Source organism: Denticeps clupeoides, chromosome 14 (genome assembly GCF_900700375.1).
Source record: "Denticeps clupeoides chromosome 14, fDenClu1.1, whole genome shotgun sequence".
Taxonomy (NCBI): Eukaryota; Metazoa; Chordata; class Actinopteri; order Clupeiformes; family Denticipitidae; genus Denticeps; species Denticeps clupeoides.
This window is the reverse complement of record NC_041720.1, coordinates 17,849,610-17,864,255: the sequence shown is the minus strand read 5'-3', so window position 1 is coordinate 17,864,255 and position 14,646 is coordinate 17,849,610.

Here is a 14,646-nt window from a genome sequence, read left to right as displayed (position 1 = left end):
GCTAGCCCCTTCTGCGTCCGTTGGGACAAGCAGGCCCTCTTCCTGCCTGTCCCAGCTGGGTCCTCATGCCTACCCGGGGGCTCTATGGCGCTCCACCCCTCTGGAGGCAGACGCAGGCCCATGCCTGGCCCGCCCTCCTCACTGGCTACCGGAGGACCCAGCTCCATCGCTTCCCCACCTCCCCTCCCCTCAGGAGGAGTCCCCAACCCGAACTGCACCCCCCCAAAAAATTCTTTGGGGAGCACCCCCCCCGGCTGGACTTAGGGGTACCTTGGGGCTTGTCCACCTCGCCTTGGACCAGCACATTCGGGTCAGGAACCTCCTCCCTGGGGTTCGGCTCCGCGGCTGGGTCGCCATCTGGTGGACACAAAGAGGGGAAGTGGGGGCGACATACGGACACATATGCCACACAGACACACACAGACAGAGACAGACAGAAGAGAGGGTCGTCTGGCTCCCTCTCTGGGCTCTCCGGGACCTCCTCAGGGGGCACAGCCAGGATCTCGGGAGGAGCGACCTTCTCGTCGCCCACCAGTGCTGGGTCTTCTTGCCCCGGATCCTGACTGGCACTGGATGTGGTGGAGGGGCAGAGTTCGATCCCTGGCTCAGGCCGATCAAACTCCGCCCTCAGTCTCTGTTGGAAGTCCCGAAAACTCCTGTCTGTCTCTCCCTGCTGCCAGAGGGTTGTGCTCCAGCCCCATGCTGATCCAGTCAGACACTTGAGGATGGTAGTGATCTCGTCTGTGTCTGCTGCCCCACTGAAGGGTCCCGGGACAATTGGGCTGTCCCACACGGGGCTGGGCACGTCGCTGGAGATGGTGGTTGGTGTGTGGTGTGGAGGGGGGTGGACGTCTTCTCCAGCAGGTGTGGACGCTGGTGCTGCGCTGCCATTTTGCTGGGGAACGTCCGGGCAGAGGGAAGGCGGGTCGGCGACTGGAGCAGGAATGGAGGATTCCCTGCGAGGCAGTCCCGGCAGCGCAGTTGCTGGCTGGCGACCTCCCGTCGCCCTCTTCCACCAGCTTTCCTCACACTGCTGGGAGGGACGTGGGTCTCCACGGACCTCGTGACGATCCTGGATGGGCGCGATGGGCGGAGCCATCCCGGCACCGACTGCCCAAACGGCGTCATCCTGGTCGTCGTCCGTGTCAACCTCGTACCCCCGGAAGTCACATGGGTCATCACGGACGCCGCGATGATCTCGGACGCGCACGCTGGGCGGAGCCATCCCGGCACCGACCGCCCACCGAAAATCCACGTCATCATCGCTTTCGTCATCCGTGTCCTCCCACCGGTGACTCCAAGGGTCGTCCACCCTGCGGACATCCTGGACCCATGGCGCGATAAGCTCCCATGGGCAGTACGCTGGCCATTCGGGCTGGAGGCTGCCCACCTCCTCGCTGGAGGAACGCCGCCGTTGTTGTTGCCGCTTCTCACCCCCCTGGAAGTGACGTGGGTCCCCACGGACCTTGCGACGATCGCAGACTGGCGCGATGGGCGGAGCCCAACTCTCATCTCCCGTGCTCTCGTCATCGTCCGTGTCGTCCACGGGGAGCCTTGCCAGCAGAGCGCAGAGTTCTTGGCTCGACATGGCGAAGATCGTGGGGGTCGCATCTTCTGCGCTCGCTGCCCACGTCACTTCCTCGCTGCTGCCGACGCCAACGTCCTCGCTCCGCCCACTCACCCGCCGACGTTGTCGCTTCCGGGTTTCGCGGAGTTTCCCGGGGGTGACGTCATCACGCGGCGCCGCGTACCACGGCTTCTCGGGGAGAAAACGCTCCACCAGAACGGGCGGCGCGTCTCTCCCCTGGCGTCCGCGTTCGCCGCGCCGGGCTGCGTCCTTCGCGGCGTTTCTTCTCCTCTGCTTTTTACCTCTGCGCTTTTGGGTGGGTCGCTGGCATTCTGTCACGACTACGGACTTACGGGGGAAGGAAGCGCAGAGGTCTGACATGCTGGGAACGGGGTTTTATTAATACAAACAATAAAGAAATACAAATAAACAGCGGCGCGGTGGCCGAAAACGATTTAACTTAAATAACGAACTGAAACTAACCCGTAGGCGTGTGGCGATTGCCAGAACTCAAAACACTCATAACAAAACCAGGTCAAGTTCGTGCAGAGTCCACGAAAATGCCAGCGACCCCGAACGGGCGGAAACTTCCGGCATTTATGGGGCGTCAGGATTGAGTTCCGGTGTGGAGCCCAGCTGCAGGCAATCCTGACATCAGCCAACTTTGTACTTTTCTACATTCCCTTTAAACGTGAATATCTGTAAGCTATACTTACTTTTTCAGAACAGGCTTGTTACACTAATGTCAGTTCATCTGTTTGGCATTATGTATTTTGACAATTTTTGGTGCAAAATAATATTTCTTTGATGGGGTGGTAGCAGTAGTCGAGTTATATAAGCTGGGATGGTGAATGTTATCGTTTATCAGACATATTTTGTGCTGAAGACTGTGCACATGGTGGGAGACCCACTGTGTACCATTTTATTGTCTTTAAGCAAATCTAATGAATATTTTCTACTCTCCTAAATACATGGTGAGGATGTTATGTTTCAAATATTCAGATTTAATCCCAATGTAGTCTGGCTTTTAATTTTCACTCAAATACCAGTGCACTGCACTGTGGTTGTAGCCTGTACACTGTATCTTACTGAATAGACCTATGCATTCATTGATAAAATCCCCACAGAATCCTGATCTCAACATCATGGAGTCACTACATGACGAGCCAGATATCTTCCATATGTATTAACTCCCATTCCATGCTGTGAGGTTTGTAGAAGAAATTTTTTGTCTGTATACAATTTTTTATTAATCAAATATTACCATCATGAGGCAGTCTCTTCATTATTATTACTAATATGTCAAGCTAATATATAGTCAGTTCAATACAAAATGATATAATCATCAAATAAATAAGTACAGACATGATCACTTCATCACTGGTTGATGAACAAGATCACCCAAATGCCCCATGCTTGAGAAACTGCTGTGGACGCTGGAGATGCCTCCATTAATCATTGGTGTAATGGAAGGTACACTGACCCCGTGTGTATTTTTCAGGTGAAGTGGTGGCCCTAAGCTTTTGTGGGTCACTGTGGACTACGTGGTAGAGATTTTATAACCGTCTGTGTTGTGACAGGAGTGGAGTCCGGTTGTCCCAAGTGCCATGATTTAATGCTAGAACCCTGTGTGGCTGCTCAGTAAATTGACTTGGGATGCAGGTTTACGGAAGTGCCAGGGACCTGTTTCTTATAGCAGCAGCTCTGATGTCTGGTGCTTGATATGGTCTGCTTATTCAATACATTTCTGGATTTTGAGTCAAACCTAATGCCAAATTTCCAAATCATTTAGTAATTTGACCATAGCAGTTTACAACATGACAATCTGTTTCCATATTTCCATTATGACTTGACTTGCACAGGAGAGGAATCAATTTATTGACTGGTGTGTATCTGAGCAACATTTATTAACATGATTGTTAGTATTGTGCTCTTTCTGGTTGACCAAAATAAAAATGACAGACTAATAGAAAAATGATTTAGCTGATTGCAAATCATGTGTACATCTACATTAAATGGGCATTTCCTTAAGTGCATGATATCATGCTCATGAATAGATGGCATTTAATCATTTAAGTGTATTCTTCTCTTCCTTTCTCTTTTTCCTGAAGGCTGTCCTTCAGGTGTGTTTTGGGCAAAAAGGGCAAATCACCTCATGTTAAAAAAGGCGGGGGCTTTAAAAAAGGCAGATCCTGTGGTACATCACTATTCCTAAATGTTTCATTTGAACATTTTCTGTCTATTTGTGAGAACCAACGCATTAGCCATCTCTCAGATCAGACTAACCATAGTAGCATTTACGCTGGTTTTGACTTAGTCTTAACTAATTAACACAAGACAGAAAATGATGTGACTGTGAAACTCTGCAAAAATTTATGATTTATTTGGTAGCGCACAGTGCAAAAGGTGCAAGCACCGCCCTTATTATAAAAGTCATCTGTAAACAGTACGTATAGTACATATTTATATACGTGTGATATTTTAAAACACCTGCAGAAATGTTGCAGACAGCACGATACGGTGTGGAAGCTCACTGTCACACAATTCAACTACCTTAGCAAGAACCCGAGAGCTGGTTTATCTTCTTTCTCTGCCTCAATGTCACTTTCACACAAGCATTCGACTTAAAATAGCTGCAGTCCAAGCACTAAATGGCTCTTTACCTACTCCACAGAAAGATGGATGATGACACTTTAAAGATAACAGGAGCTATAAGTGATCTTCAAGTGCTTTTAGCATTGGCTTCACCAGAGAGACCATCTTCAACGTTGGGACCTCCACTTCAGCCTTTTTATTTCAGCCTTTTCATTGATTCCTCCCGAGCACCAGGCAACAGACTGATGACCAAGTGCAGAGCTACTATTTCATTTTGCTCTAAGCAGATGCCACTCCCGCAACAATACATCTCTTACATCAGCTGTAGCAGCTGAACACTTGACCTCTGCCTGCTGTGCATTTATTTTTTTTAAATAAACAATTATGAAGCAGACAGCAGTCGTCTGTGCTGACATAACCATGGATATGTTCATATTTCACATGTCTGATTGTTTGCCGTAATGTGACAGTTTAAAGAAGAGAACAAGTTAATGTATTCAACGGGAATTGGAATGTAATTCTTAATCAGATGCATATCAGATTTGGGCAGTTTTCATGTTACTCTAGATCAACATTTGTCACGATTTTAATTGATCATTACACTCTTACACAGACATCACTGTGATGATACAGTAGGAACAACTGATGTTCTAAGATTTTATACGTGTACACCGTCACGTCTTCGAGCTGACCGGGGAATGAAGCGCAGTGGCGGGACATAAATGGGAAACAAGATTTATTAACACAACAAAGGAAAATGGCGCGAGGGCCAAAAACAGTGGAAACAAAGGGGAGAATAAAAACTAACAATCGTGACAGAGCCCCCCCCTCCACAGGCTACGTCCTCGGAGCCAAAGCAGCACCATCAGTGGAGGAGGTGGGGTGGACAGCGGCAACCACAGGACTCCTTCCTTGCTGTGTCCTCCCACCAGGGGACCCGGACCTTCTGGCTGGCTCCCAGACGTCGTCCTGCATGGCGGCCTTGGTCCCTCCAGCCTGCACACAAAAGTCAGGGCCGAACCTTCCGGGTACGTGCGGGCCCTGTCTCTGCACATCCCCTCTGATGCTTCTTGCGTCGCTCCCTGTCCCGCGCAGGGAGGCAGTCCCAGACCCTCCGGCAACCGCTTACTGCGCCCCAGGGTGGTGCCCTGAAAGCACGTGCAGCCCCTCCCACTGCACGTCCCTGGTGCCAGTGTGGGGGTTTCGCCGCTCAGCCCCTTCTGCGTCCGTTGAGACAAGCAGGCCTTCCTGCCTGTCCCAGCTGGATCCTCATGCCATCCTCTGCCCCTTTGGAGCCGGACCCAGGACCATGCCTGGCCCGCCTTGCTTACTGGCTGCCGGAACCCCACCCCACTCTCTCCTCAGGAGAAGCCCCCATCCTGTACTGCACCCCCCCAAAAAAATATCCATGACGGAGAAACACCCCTGGCTGGACCAAGGGGGATTTTTGGGATCGTCCACCTCACCCTGGACTGGTGCAGTCAGGTCAGGAGCTTCTTCCCTGGGTTTCTGATCCGCTGCTTGTTCGCCATCTGGTGGACACAAAGAGGGGATGTGGGGACGACATATGGACACAAGACACATGCACACACACACAGAGACACACAAAAGAGAGGGTCTTCTGGTTCCCTCTCTGGGCTCTCCTGGACCTCCTCAGGAGGCGCAGCCAGAAACACGGGAGACGTGACCCTCTGGCCACCCATCAGTGCTGCGTCCCACACCTAAAGTGAAGTGATTGTCACATGTGATACACAACAGCACAGCACACGGTGCACACAGTGAAATTTGTCCTCTGCATTTAACCCGTCACCCTGAGTGAGCAGTGGGCAGCCATGACAGGCGCCCGGGGAGCAGTGTGTGGGGACGGTGCTTTGCTCAGTGACACCTCAGTGGCACCTTGGCAGATTGGGATTCAAACCAGCAACCTTCTGGTTACGGGGCGGCTTCCTGAACTGCTAGACCACCACTGCACCATGGGCTGTACCTGCCAATCCATAAAAATGTATTAAAATATGGTGGCCTAGTGGGAAAGTAGGTGGACCCGTAATCGGAAGTTTGCTGTTTCAAATCCCAAACCGACAAATGTTGCCACTGAGCGAAGCACCGTCCCCACACACTGCTCCCCGGGCGCCTGTCATGGCTGCCCACTGCTCACCAAGGGTGATTGTTAAAAGCAGAGGACACATTTCGCTGTGTCAGCGTGTGCTGTTCTGCAGGGTGTCACAATGACAATCACTTCTCTTTCATTTTTCTGGATTATCATAGCTGGAAAACAGTAACACATTTAGGGTTTAGGACATTTCACTCAGTCTCTGATGCATTTATAACATCTAGACTGGTCTACTGAAACTCTATTTTCTGGTTGCCCTGCTGTTTCCCTGAATAAGCTTCTACTTGCTTCAATCTCTGCAGCCAGGGTTCTTACATGCACAAGACGGTATAAACACATTATTTCTGTATTGTTAAGTACCACATTAACCTTCCAAGGACTATTCAGGAATTCAACACTGTTTAAGTCCAGGCTAAAAACGTACTCAAACAGTCAAGCTTTTATACTGACAGTCTACTCACTAGTAGTAATGCTGCAGTAGTTGGTGAGGCTGGAAATATTTCGTTTTCAGCTCAATTATTGTCATTTTATTTAACTTATTACTAACACAGAATTGTATTTTTAACATCCGTTTCAATACACTCCAATCTACGTCTTGCTTTGCCCTTACAAGCCATCTGCTGATCCCTAGCTCCAAAATGCTCACATCATAATACACAATGGAACTCCAATAACCTCTGCATGCCATATTTACTGGATAAATCTCATTGAACCTCCCAGGCTAAGCCAGTGCTGACCAGAAGAGGATGGCTTCCCCTTGAGGTTCCTCTCAAGGTTTCTTCCTTTCTTCAGAGAGATTTTCCTTGCCACTTTTGCCTTGCACTGTTCTATTTGTAGGTGCTTTGTGACAATGTAAATGGTAAAAAATGCAGTAGGAATTAAATTTGATTGATTAATTGAATTATGTGGGCAATTGTTAACATCTAGCTGGAGGGTGCAAGACACCCAATTGTAGTAGGTCACCCATTGTTTACTGACTGTCCGCCTTTCTAGCATGTTTACATGTTTACTGTCTCTCTCTCTCTCTCTCTCTCTCTCTCTCTCTCTCTCGCACTGCTCTGCGGGTGATTATATACGTGCATGTACACCAGCCCAAGCATGCGTCCTTGGTCATGCTGGCCCCCGCTCCTTGATGAGGTGGGCGGTTCTGGGGTGGAAGGATGCGTATAAATAACTTGGGTATGTCTCCTTCGACTCTCGCCTCTTCCGGGAAGGTCTGATAATGTGGTTTGTTCTGAGTGGTTGCTGTATTGGCACTCTGAGGTAGTAGCCTAGAGGGTAACACACTCGCCTATGAACCAGAACACCCAGGTTCAAATCCCACTTACTACCATTGTGTCCCTGAGCAAGACACAACTAAGTTGCTTCAGGGGGGACTGTCACTGTAACTACTGATTGTAAGTCGCTCTGGATAAGGGCGTCTGATAAATGCTGTAAATGTACCTTACCACAGGCATCATGAAGTCAAAAATGTAAAAATATATGAGCTTGGCTCCTGTACATCTGAAATCCCATTAGTGCTGGGATTATGTTCTCAGTAACCAGAGTTTAGGTGTTTTTCTGTGGAATATGCAGCTGATTACTAGCAGAGCACACGGTCCAGCCTTCAGGAGTGTGTGGGCTTGCCCTGTGTTATAGCCGAGATCCCATCATTTGGGACTAGGTTCATCCACTAGCATGTAGAAGGCTAACCAAGCTTGCTTGCTGCTGGTATCATCAGCACTTTCCTCCAGTGAACATGTGCTGTAGACCCAGCCACCGAGGGTGATGTGCCATTCTGGAGAGTGAACGTGCGCTGTAGACCCAGCCACCGAGGGTGATGTGCCATTCTGGAGAGTGAACATATGCTGTAGACCCTAGCACCGAGGGTGATGTGCCATTCTGGAGAGTGAACGTGCGCTGTAGACCCTGGCACCGAGGGTGATGTGCCATTTCGGAGAGTGAACGTACGATGTAGACCCTGGCACCGAGGGTGATGTGCCATTTTGGAGAGTGAACGTACAATGTAGACCCAGCCACCGAGGGTGATGTGCCATTCTGGAGAGTGAACGTGCGCTGTAGACCCTAGCACCGAGGGTGATGTGGCATACTGGAGAGTGAACATGCGCTGTAGACCCTGGCACCGAGGGTGATGTGCCATTCTGGAGAGTGAACGTACGATGTAGACCCTGCCACCGAGGGTGATGTGGCATACTGGAAACGTGTGCTGCCACCGAGGGAGCAACAGGTGTGCTGTTTCAACTACATATGTATTATACATCGAGCTTCGTAAAATACGTTCATGTTAATTTACAAGTTGTGTAACACTGAGTGTAAAAACACATTAGCATTCACTCGGCACACGAAACTACACAAAAATACACCAAACCAATTTTTCATTTGTGGTGTTTCAGAATGTTCATGTCCAGAAAACACAGGACATCTCAGCCATCCAGAAGAAGGCATGAATCAAATCCCTATGTATTAATTTGCCACCTCGAAGGCTGTCAGCTTGATCATTTGAAAAATTTCTCATTTAAAGGGCCGTTTAGAAGAGGGCAGAGAAATTGGTTGTCATGTAGAGTTAAAAGCACTTTGCATTTCATTTGTCTAGAACACTCATTGGAAGATCTGCTTTATTCAGTACCAGTGTGACCAGTGTGAAACTGTTAGGTCCACTCAGAATCTTGACAACTCTTCGAATGATGGGGGAGAAGGTGGTGCACCACATGTTCTTGATGAAACACTTTTTTTGAACAATTTGACGTTGTTTTTTTTATCAGATCAAATATTGATCACATGCAGCTTGCACTTTCGTGTAGGGAGAAGGATTATGAACATTTTGGGCAAGAAGTTGTCTTTAGTTTTTGATAAGGAATCTGAAGGAGTTGGAGGACACTGGTAGTGTTTTGATGGATGGGCGTGTTTTAAAATTTGGACTGTGTGCTATTGCTGCAGATAATCTAGGCCCTCACAGTTTTCGAGGCTTTGTAGAAAATATTACTCGGACTGCATATTTCTGGAGATTTTGTGAATTTGACAGCGAGATGTTTACGTCTGATTCTCTAGTGCCTGCTACAACAAGAACTCCACTACCGGGGCATCAAATTTGACCCTGTCTTTAACTAGCTGAAATACTTTCATGTGTGTCAGCCTGGTTTACCTCCTTGTCTAGGTCATGATCTATTTGAAGGAGTAGTATCATTTGACTTAGCATTGTTGATTAATCATTGGCTAATGGAAGAAAAGCCTTTTATGTATGTAGAATTGAATAGATGCATTATTCAGTCCCAGTATAATCCTGTCATCCCTCCTTGAGATTTAGGAGTTTAGGAGTTGAGAGTAAGGCAGACTTGAGTTTGGTTAAAGAAGAAGATCTGCAAGATCACCTCAGACCTATACAGTGTCGCAATCTACTGCAGGCATGGAATACAGAAGGTAATGTACTTTGTAATTTTTACAATTATATTTACATTTACGGCATTTATCAGATGCCCTTATCCAGAGGGACTTACAATCAGTATTTACAGTATTACAGTATTCCCCCTGGAGCAACTTAGGGTTAAGTGTCTTGCTCAGGGACACATTGGTAGTAAGCGGGATTTGAACCTGGGTCTTCTGGTTCATAGGCGAGTGTGTTACCCACTAGGCTACTACCCACCCATATGTAGTTCATTCTTATATAAGAATGTTTTTTGTGAAATATAGTTTAGTCTGTTGTCCAGTTAGTTCAACCTACATAAAATGTTAATATTATTTTTGGATCATTACAGATATTTCAAACCAGATAAAGGCTGTGTAGCCAGTGTCGGCTGTGTAGCGAGTGTCCTGTGACGCATTGTCTGTGGTCATGTCATGGAATTCTCCATCCTCTTCCAGCACTATCTACAGAGCAACACCCAAATCCTAAAGATCGTAGACAGATGGTCAGATTAATAGTTGATGAGATGAGGCTTTCTGATTGCTTGATGCAAAGATGATAGTCAGACAATACCCCCAGAGTTCTGCAGACATCTTGAAAGATGATACCAACGTTGGAAGTGGCTATGCTTCCCTTCTAAATCAGCTGAAAACGCGCATTGAGCACCTCAATCGAGACAATGTCTTGGCTCAGCGCAGGAGAGGGAAAAGGCACTCCAACTCATCAAGCAATGCCAGTGCAACCCAAGAGGTCCACCAGACCAGTATGGATGCATCAGATGGCGGCCTGATTGTCCCTCAGGAGAAAATTAGGTCAGCTTGGAGGATAAATGGAAAGAAATGGAAGCTATACTCTCAAGAGGGTCTAGTGGAAGCAGAGAGGGGCACCTTACTCAACAACATACTACAATGTAAAGCTATTAATGCTAATCCAGCACCATCCATAATGGATCTTAAAAGCAGTTGGCCATATCTCTTTACACAGAAATAATTTTACAATAATTTCAAGCAACTTAGAGACGTCTATCTCCATTCTTGAAAAAATGGAACAAGCTGTTGGGGGAAAAGGAAAGATGTGGTGCGTTTTTCCAGAGAAGCCCTTCAAATGAAGAGGTAAAGCAAGTCCTCTCAAGGTTTGATGCCACTGGATTCTCTTGTGACCATATGTTGTGTTGTATTTAATGGCAAACTTCAAAGAGAAGGTGGAGGCCCTCATTTTAACAGTTGATATGAGTGTTTAGATATCATTTCCAGTGTTAACATGGCATAGGACAATCTCTGACTGGCCACAGTGTCAATAATTGACACTGAGTGTACAACCTATGAGTGTACAACCAATGCTTTAGGCATCAGCCATACCTGCAGATGTTGAGAGTTTTTTTTCCAGATTCCCCAAGACTGATTATTTAAAGTAAATTGCTATTGCTATTGATTAATATCACCTTGATAAACTCTTCTATATATTTTTTTGTGCAATATATCCTTTCATTTTGTCTAAATTGTCTGTGTGTCTATGTGTGTGTGTGTGTTTGTTTTAGGTGAGATATTATCATCAGTGAAGTGGATGATAAGCATAGAGGATCAGATTGTCACACCACCACACCAAAACTTTGTGGCAGGTCTAGCAGCTGTATTCGCTGCTAGACCTGCAGTCGTTCTGAGGTCGTTTCCATAAAAGCTCCCTGGAAAGCAGGTGGAAAGGTGGCGCAGAAGAAGGAACAGGCCATGAATGCAAGTGTCTGTAGCCTTCTTAGAAAGTTAATGGACTTTGACTGGCTGTGTTTGTAGGTGTCAGCATTTCTTTCTAGTTTCACGCAAATCTACACAGAAACGTTCTAATGTAAATACGAATGTAAATAAGTTTGGATGTTTCTGTTGAAAAAGAATGGAAATTGTGGCATTTTATTTTATTTAAACATTTTTTTATTTTTAAGTTTTAGCACTGGCTCTAAATTTCTATGCTTTTGTTGATTATGATGTATTCCAGTGTTTGTTTAAACTAAGTTACTGCAATGTTTCAGTTGTGAATTATTGTTATAGCATTTCAACATATTCCTGTGTAATTTAATTAGATGTAATGTCATGTATAATATATAAATAAAAATGTAAAAAAATTCTTAATTCTAAATTCTTTGGACTACACACATTATACTGCAGAATTTTGCCAGTTTAAATAGTATAGTATACTACTAAATCAAAATAATTACTGGTTACAGTGCATTATTTGCTACAATAGTTCCCAGGTACTGTATTGCATGAACTTACAGGAAGTTAGTGTAATAAAATAAATGCAGTATCAAACACTAGAACATAATACAGGGTATTACCTTAACTACAAACAGTACTTCACAGTAAAGGCTCTTTGCAGCCTTTATAGTTTAAGCTGGTTTAAGACCAAACACAGCATGCACTATGCTCGATTGCCACACTCTGAAACTGAGCTGCAGCACGGTGCAGCAAACATACACTTTTTTTCATCCTTAACACTGACTACTTTTCATTGTAGCAAATTGTTAAATCTTCAGTGTTGTCAGGTGTATTTATTTATATATAAGGGTTATACTTATTTATATATTTCTTGCTTCTTTTTTTTTGCCCATCAGATGTGTGTTTCTCTGTGCAATTGTGACACTGAAAGTCTGGTCACAAACTGTTCCAGTCTTTTTTCTGCTCAGTCTGACTTGTTTGACGCCTCTTTCTTTGTTTTTCAGTTTGTTACTTGTGCATGGGTCCTCCGTCCCCTATCATGACATCTATTTCTAACCCTGCACGGTTTGTGCTCATTCGACTGGCACTACGAAGCCACCCTGGCCTCCATCATTTGGGTCCTTTTGTCCCAGGAACCCAGACATGTGTGTGTGTTGTTTTATTATAATATAATAACTGCAATTATATTATAACAAAAAATCTGCAGCACTTATATTAATCCTATGTCTGTATACAGAAAGTGATCCAGAAAGGAGGTGTTGTGTCTGGCTTATGAAACATGTTTATCAGAGTGACACACACACAGACACACATACGCACATAATTGTGCATTAATTATTTATGTTTTTTATGGTTAGACTCTTCTGCACTGTTACTTCGGCACTCCAGGCTGATGTCCTTCCGGGCCAGTGGTCCGTGATCATTTTCATTCTAGGTCAGTAATGATTTGGATTATGAAGTGTTTTGCATTGTTACACCTAGTGTTATAGGACTAGAGGATATCCCGTTGAATACTGAAGTCATTGCACTGCTTTTGTCAGCATACATGCATTATATATGATATACTCATAAATAAGTATCTGCATTTCATTAAGTCACATTTTTCTTCTTAATATATTGTAAGCATGAAAAAAAGGATGCCTTGTGCACCTGGAATCCAGCTCAATTGAATCCTTGTCAAATAAATCGGTTGTCAAAGCCAATCCTCAAACACGGACACAAATATTAAAAATTCCCAGCAACTGACTATTCGTCCAGTGAGTTAGTCTTGTGGTGAATTTGAATAGTATAAGCAATATGCAAATAAAGAGGGTGTCCCCAGAATTATTCACTATTAATAGTAAAAGATCTTAATTAAGGGCTGGGGTGATCCTTTCATTATCCACTGTAGGGTCTTGCAGTCCGATACGGTGCAGTTCCCAAACAAGAAAACAGGTTAGAATGCTCTCATTAGTCCCTCTGTAGAAGATGGTGAGGATGGGTGGTGGGAGATGGGCTTTCCTCAGCCTCCACAGGAAGTAGAGAGGCTTTCTTGTTTTTTTCAGATGGTGTTGATGGTACAGGAGGTTCACCTCTAGATAAAAACAGAGGAACTTTGTGTTCTTGACATTCTCCAGACAAAATCCGTCAGTTTTCAGTGGAGAGGGGTCCCTTCGTTCTCTTCTGAAGTCAACAAACAGCACTTTTGTTTTGTCCATGTTCAGAAACAGATTGTTGACCTTACACCCGTCTGCAAGTTTTTGCACCTCCTCTCTTTATGCTGACCCATCGTTCTTGCTAATGAGACCCACAGCAAGGACAGAATCCACAGTATCAGACTGAATGATACCAAACATGGCACATAAAATAAAAATACTTTAAATAAAATACTTTAACACCAATACTGTTCAAATAAAACACAATAATTAGATGGATGAGGGATGGAGGTTGAGTCCAGATACACGGTTTTATAAACAAAGAATGTAGCAAGTTTCATAAGGCTTATGATCAGACTCAACCAGCCTGCATGTCCCCTACAGATTCATAAATCATTTATAAACCACCCTTTTAAATGATCAATGGAATGGAATTCAAAAATTAACTCTAACTTCCTTATTCATATTGTTATACTTGTTTAGTTTGGATAGTACTACATCTGTCCACCAATGCTTCAGTGAAAACAAGCTGATCTTTTCCATTTTTACTCTTGCTCTACTAAGGATCTCACAATCATTCATTACAGCATTGGGTAAAAGGAAATTCTTTTCATATCCTGATGTCGCAACTGGTGCAGGGCAGAACCCATGACGAGAAAGAATGACTTAGAATGACTTATGTCCCTGAACTATAGTGAGGGACATAAGTCATTCTTTACTGCTCTTAAGGCAGGAAGCCGAGCAGAGACCACATCACTCAGGGTAAGTGGCTTAGACTGCCAGGGATGTCTGATGGCCCATTGGAATGTGACAAGTCACAATTCATCACCACAAACTACCATCTACATCCTCCTGAGTTGCTTGGTACACAGCCCAGAACTGCCAGTCAGAGGTATTCAGAATGAATTTAAAAGGTAGACGTACACATTTTGGGTAAAAATCAGCACGTCATTATGATGCAGCAAATACATGGTTGTCATGGTTGGCACTTCCAGTGGTGGACGAAGTACACAAACCATGAACTTGAATTTCTTTGTTATTGTCCATCGCTGGGAACCTCCCACCAATCCTTCACCAGATTCAAGCAATGCCATCCAGGAAAGAAACTGAGAAAAAAATAATGCAGGTTTGGG